Source organism: Lontra canadensis, unplaced genomic scaffold, assembly GCF_010015895.1.
Source record: "Lontra canadensis isolate GAN:19392208 unplaced genomic scaffold, GSC_riverotter_1.0 scaffold19, whole genome shotgun sequence".
Lineage (NCBI taxonomy): Eukaryota > Metazoa > Chordata > Mammalia > Carnivora > Mustelidae > Lontra > Lontra canadensis.
The window spans coordinates 1507926-1513682 of record NW_022631013.1 but is presented as its reverse complement, the minus strand read 5'-3'; the positions used below and the strand labels follow the sequence as shown (position 1 = coordinate 1513682).

At 40.2% G+C, this 5757-nt stretch overlaps 1 non-coding gene across 1 annotated transcript; it reads left to right on the top strand.

The window, feature by feature from the left end:
- Positions 1-4650: 4650 nt before the first annotated feature.
- Positions 4651-4757, top strand: LOC116869590. The gene has a single exon (XR_004383062.1). It is a non-coding gene; the product is annotated as a U6 spliceosomal RNA (small nuclear RNA).
- Positions 4758-5757: the final 1000 nt, after the last annotated feature.

Below are 5757 nucleotides of genomic sequence, written 5' to 3'. Positions count from 1 at the left end.
TAGGGTACAAACTATACCCAGACAGCCACCAGTGCCGAACCGTAGGTGGAGGGAAAGTCGCTGTGGGAGTGAATCTCGGAAGCTTGTCATGCTTGGTGCTGCTCCTTAAGACAGGCTGGCTTACAGGTAAAGGGGAGATTGATGACACCGTGGAAGAAGAACAGAATAGAAATAAAATGAAGATTTGTCTGTCATATCCCCCTTCAGCAGTAACTGCCTGTGGCACGCTGGGTTCATTCCTCAGTGCAGGTTCACTGAGTTAGCTGGGTCTGTGAGAAGACGGTCATTTTAAATTCTCCTTTCATTGTGGTCGTTCCTGGAGATGTAGTCTTTTGTCAAAGCTTTTCCTCAACACAAGACTCTGGTGAGTTAGAGATGGAAGAGATGAGATTATGACCTCCCTTCTCCTGAAGTCTTTCTTCCCCATTCAAAATATGAGAGAGACTGGGGAATCTTAGCAGTCTCAGGGCTGGAGCGGAACCCCAAAGAAAAATGGATGCGAGAGATGGCCCAGAGAGTCGCACAGCTTCTCACTCTCCCGAATGCTTACTGATACGTGCTGGCTCTTTCCTTATGGATCAGGAAGTAGTGGCACAGCTGAGATTTCCCATCGTCTCCCGATAATGGATTTGGGGGATTGGGAAACTGAGCATCTCCCATGGAGCAGTGAATGTTTACTGACAAGGGAGAGGGGAGGAAAGTGAGGAAGGGGAAAAGGAAGGAAGAAAGAACAAAAGTAACAGAAAAAGCTTATTTATCATTTATCTTTGCCATTTCAATTGCTATGCAATAGTCTATTCTGTAGCAGGTGTTTGAAGGGATCTTAGGTACTTAAAAGCAAGTTTCAGTTTAAAGGGTGTTCCCTCCTCTTTTCCCTATCCTATCCATCTCTTTTGTTCTATGACAGTTATGTTTTATATAGCCTGTTAGAATGGATATAAATAGGAAATAGAATTGAGAGGCAGCATGAAATCGTGGTGCAAAAACTGACCTAGGGTCTGGAGCATGGGATTTTGGGTTTTTCTCTGCCATTAGGTGTTTCCCGTGGAAGTCAGCTGGGAGTCCATAGAATTTTCAGATTGACTGAAGCCTTGTTCCAAGAATTGCAGAATTGCAGAAGGCTGGCATCCTGGAGCCCTTCCCAAGATTTCCTTCATTTCCCTAGGAGCCAATGCTTTGGTCACCTTCGCCCCCATTTTCTGCTGCCGCTGAACGTGTGTTTTCTTTGCTCAATCTTTTATGTCCAACTAAATGAGGGCCCCTCACAGCAGTCACAGACGCAAGGCTGGTGCAGATTGCATATCCTTTGCCTGTCTGTCCATCATATCCCACACGGCTACCCACGGCTATGCCTGACCACCGCAGCATCACTGGCGATCTCTCCTGGACACTGCTTCTCCTCTCCGTTAATCCCGGAGCTTCTTGCCGCCGTGCTGCTTCCCTGTTCTTCCTCTTCCCTTCCTTTCTTTTCTTGCCTTGTAACTCACATGCACAAAAACAAGAATGAAAACTCGACTTTTCTTACAGAGAGCACTTTACCTCTAATACTGTTAAGGTCTTTTCTACCACAGTGAAGTACTTTTTATAAAGCAAAGAAGGATTCTAATGCCTGGTATTACTGTAATACAGTTTTGATCACATTACACATGTCACTTAACATGAAGTAATCTTTTACATTTTTCTTGTAGATGACGGACCAGGAATTAAGTGACTTAATTAAGTGGATGGAATTGCAGAATTGAGATGCCACAGAATCCTGTGGTTTTTGTTTTGTTTTGTTTTAAGAACAGATGTTCTATAAAGCCTAAGATTTGCAAATCTTATTCGTAGAGCATGTAGATGAATATGATCACAAGGGGTAGTGTCTGGGATTTGAAGGTGTGTGGTTAAGAGTGGAAAAGGCATGATAACTTCTGAATCCTTCTCCGTGAGGCTCAGGAACTAGGATTCCTTCCCAAGTGCTATTTCTTATGCAACAGCTTTTTTATTGGGCAAAACTGAATATGACCAAATAACAAAGTTCCAGGTACTTTAAATATTGTGATAAAATAGTTTTATTGAAATCAAATGGCAGTTAGAAATTCATGAACGAGTGAGAGAGCTTAAAAAAATGCATAGGTTCTTCAAATTATTGGAGCGATATATCAGTACTGGAGAAAATGTAAGGATAAGAGAAACAAAAAAGTAATTTGGAATTTCAATATCTAGAGAGAACAAGCACTGTTATTTTATACTTTCTTGTGGTCCTGATATGCAGCTAGTTTTGTACCTTGATTTATTTCATAAGCATTTTCTGAGTCCCATGTCGTTTTCATGTCACTGTTTCAGATGGTTATAAAACAGAATATTCGATCATTCTCTGTGGTTTACAATAAAGTTGTGTGTAATTTTGATTATTAAAAATAATTATGTGAAAGATGATCTATAAATAGATAGAATATATTTTCTTAGAATAAATTCCCAAAGGTTGAATTACCAAGCCAAAGCCTCCTACTAATACTTTATGCTTCTGCTCTGTGAGAATGGGCTTTCATATACCTTTATCACATAGAATATTCTAACTTTAAAATGGCTGATAACTGAAAAATAGTATCCAGTTTTTTTAATTTGTCCTTGACTATTAGTGAGTAGAACATGTCTATTTTTACTTTTTTCCTTTGAATTTAGTATTTCCATCCTGAGCATGTTTCTCTGTTGTCCTTTTATTGTTTCCTTGCCCATTTGTGGCTATCGAGAGGCTTTTTAGGATGACTAAGCTAAGCAACGCTTTGTTTAAAGCACTAGACTATTTCGGACGAGAGTTTTTTGCTACTAAAAGCAAAGGGGTGTGGAATTCCATTCCATCCTGGCATGTGCTGACTTTTTTGGCAGATTTCAAAGCTGTCTCTGGGCTTCATGTCAGTGTGACCTAGAAAGGAATGAAAGCTCAGCCAGCCCAGGTCACTGTCAGAGCTGTAACCTTCACTCTGATTTCCTGTTTCCCTGAGGTTGGCCTCAATATAGATTCTACGTTCTCCAGCAAAGTGCAGCATTAGATTTATTTTCTTTTTGCTTTGTCAAGGTGGATTAATGCACATTGAGGTTAGAGGCTGCCCAAGAATAAATGGTAAACAGACAAAACTCAGTTTGGGGGACACCCACCACCTCACTGACCAGTGATCTCATGCTGCCCCTAGAAGCTCCAGGATCTGCTTGCTGTTACCACATGTTCTGGACCATTTAAAGGCTTCTCCTGACCATTGAAACCTCCCTGTCAATTACCTGATTTCCTCTGAATCCTGTTGTCTGGCTGCCGTTTGCAGCACTGTTCTTAGGTGAAGTTGAATCCATTTTGGACTGCCCGTTTTGAAAGAAATGTATAAACAAAGGAGAGGTCTCTCTACTTGCATGTGTGTGCCTGTCTGATTTGTATGCTCTGTCACTATTTCCTCCATTAAAAATCCATCTTGTAAGATTCTTTGCACATATACTTTTGTCTAAGATTTTTCCCAGTTGCTTTTCCAATTGATTTTCCCATTTGGGTTCTATCTCTTTCAGCTTTGATCCTCCCTAGTATATTGCTCGCTCTCTTCTGTGGGCACATACTGAATTAGAGTAATTTCCATATGTATCCTTTCCCACAGTGGGTTATATGTGCTATAAAATAGAGATTGTGTCTATTTTTCTTTCTTACTTTCTCAATCAATGTATTTTCCTTATATAGCGAGTTGTTCATAGTTTTTTACTTGAATAATTTGAGTCGTATTAATGGCTAGAAGTTCAGGCACTATGGCAGGCTGAAGCAAAAGGAGACGTTTTTTACCTCATGTTATTTAATATAGTTGAATGCTAAACGTGGCTAGTGGGAAGGGCAGCCATTAGTTAAGTAAGGCAGTTCCTCAAGGAAAGCTAAAGTCAAGCTTTAGGTTGGTTTGGTGATCCTCACTCAGCAATATCCTTAAACATCCGTCTTCTATTTGTAGGTTGTAGGAGACAAAATTGTCTGTCAAAATGAGTAGGGAAAGATGAATACTTCCCTAACCACTAGGATGTAATTGTTCAGAAATTCACTGAGTAAAACGCTGTGTTCTTCTGCCACAGGTTTTTCTTTATGTCACTTGGTGTTACCAGGACAAGCAGTGATGCTGTGGGGATAGCATAGGAATTCTGATTTGTTCTTTGGGCTCTTGGCCATTGTGAGAGTAAAGAGCTGTCAAGCCAGAGCTCCAGTGTTGGCTCTTGGGGGAGACCCCGCTTGACTTACACAGGTAGGTCTCAGTATGCTCATATACGAAACTTGATTTCTGGAAGTGACCCTTTCTGCCAGAATTGCTACAATGCTAATGTGTCTTGATTTTTCACTGTAATAAATACATGACTATTTCACAACCTTTACTCTGGCAGTCCTCGTTTTTTAGTGGGCAAAGGATGAAACATTAAGGAGTTAAAACTTCTGCTTTAACATATTTCAAAGAAACTTTCTAGATTCATCCCTTCTCTATATTGTTCAATAGAGCACACTATAAACAATTTGAGTGTATTCGACCGTTTTTCAAACCAAGCAATTGTTTTTCAATAAATCTAGATTAATAACTATTAGCACTATTCCAAGCCCTAGGGAATGCTGGGACGATAAGGAGATATTGTCCTTCTTTAAGATACGTTTTGACTGTGCTCACTTCAGCGGCACATAGACTCAAATTGGAATGATACAGAGAAGATTAGCATGGCCCCCGTGCAAGGATGACACGCAAATTCGTGAAGCGTTCCATATTTTTGTGAATTGCATAAGACTTATGAGTCACAGACTTATATCCCTGAAACAAATAATACGTTATATGTTAATAAAAAAAAAAGTTTAGACCTTATTCTTCATAGTACAGGCCAGTCTGTGAAAAGCCACGTCCTAGAGGTCATGCTCCTAGGAGGTTTGTTAGCAGATGAAGAGAGGCGGGACAGAGACCCTACCTTGCCTCTCGCCTGCTGGCCTGTTGAACTTACTTTTCAGTGAAACCTTTAGGTCTTAGTTCACTTTTTAATCTTTGGGATTCTCTTAGAGGTAGACATGACATTTGGAGCAATGAACATAGCTGATTTTCCTCACTTTGGGTCAATAAAACAAAGGCCTAAGGCATATTTTTCTAGTTTTCTCAACTTCCAGAAAAATATCGTCTTCATTGTGATTGGTGCTTTTGACTTGTCAGCACTATAAAATATCATTTCTAGTTCCTACATCACCCAGCCAGTAGACCGTGGCAACCTCTCCCAAGTTTGTCCTCCCCTGCTCCTAGTTTCATTTTTGTGGTCTGACACACCCAATTGCTTCTGAGTTTTCAGTTACCATGAAGGCTGATGGTTATGGGAAGCTGGCAATCATATGATAAAACCTTTTAGACCCAACAAAATTCAGATGCCTCTGTTTACCTTGTTTTCTAATTCCTCTTTTCCCTCTCTTCTTTTTCTTATATTGAGATCCTTGCAGCTCAAAGCGGCAGAATCTTTTGCAGAAAGAAGGACACAATGACTGAATTTGAACCAAAGTACATTAAGGATACAAGGTCAGACTGACATTTAAGTTTTATTGGGTTCAAACTATAAAAAAATCTTCATTTTTGTTTGGGAGGTCCTGCCTTCTCCTAAGTGACTAAAAGATAGTGTCTGTAGTCTAAGCCAGGCATAATTTACACAATTGACCTTGACAATTACTGGGTTAGGAAGGAGTGTATGAACTTATTCTGGCCAGTGACAGAGGAGAAGATTGCTGGCAAGCAATTATCA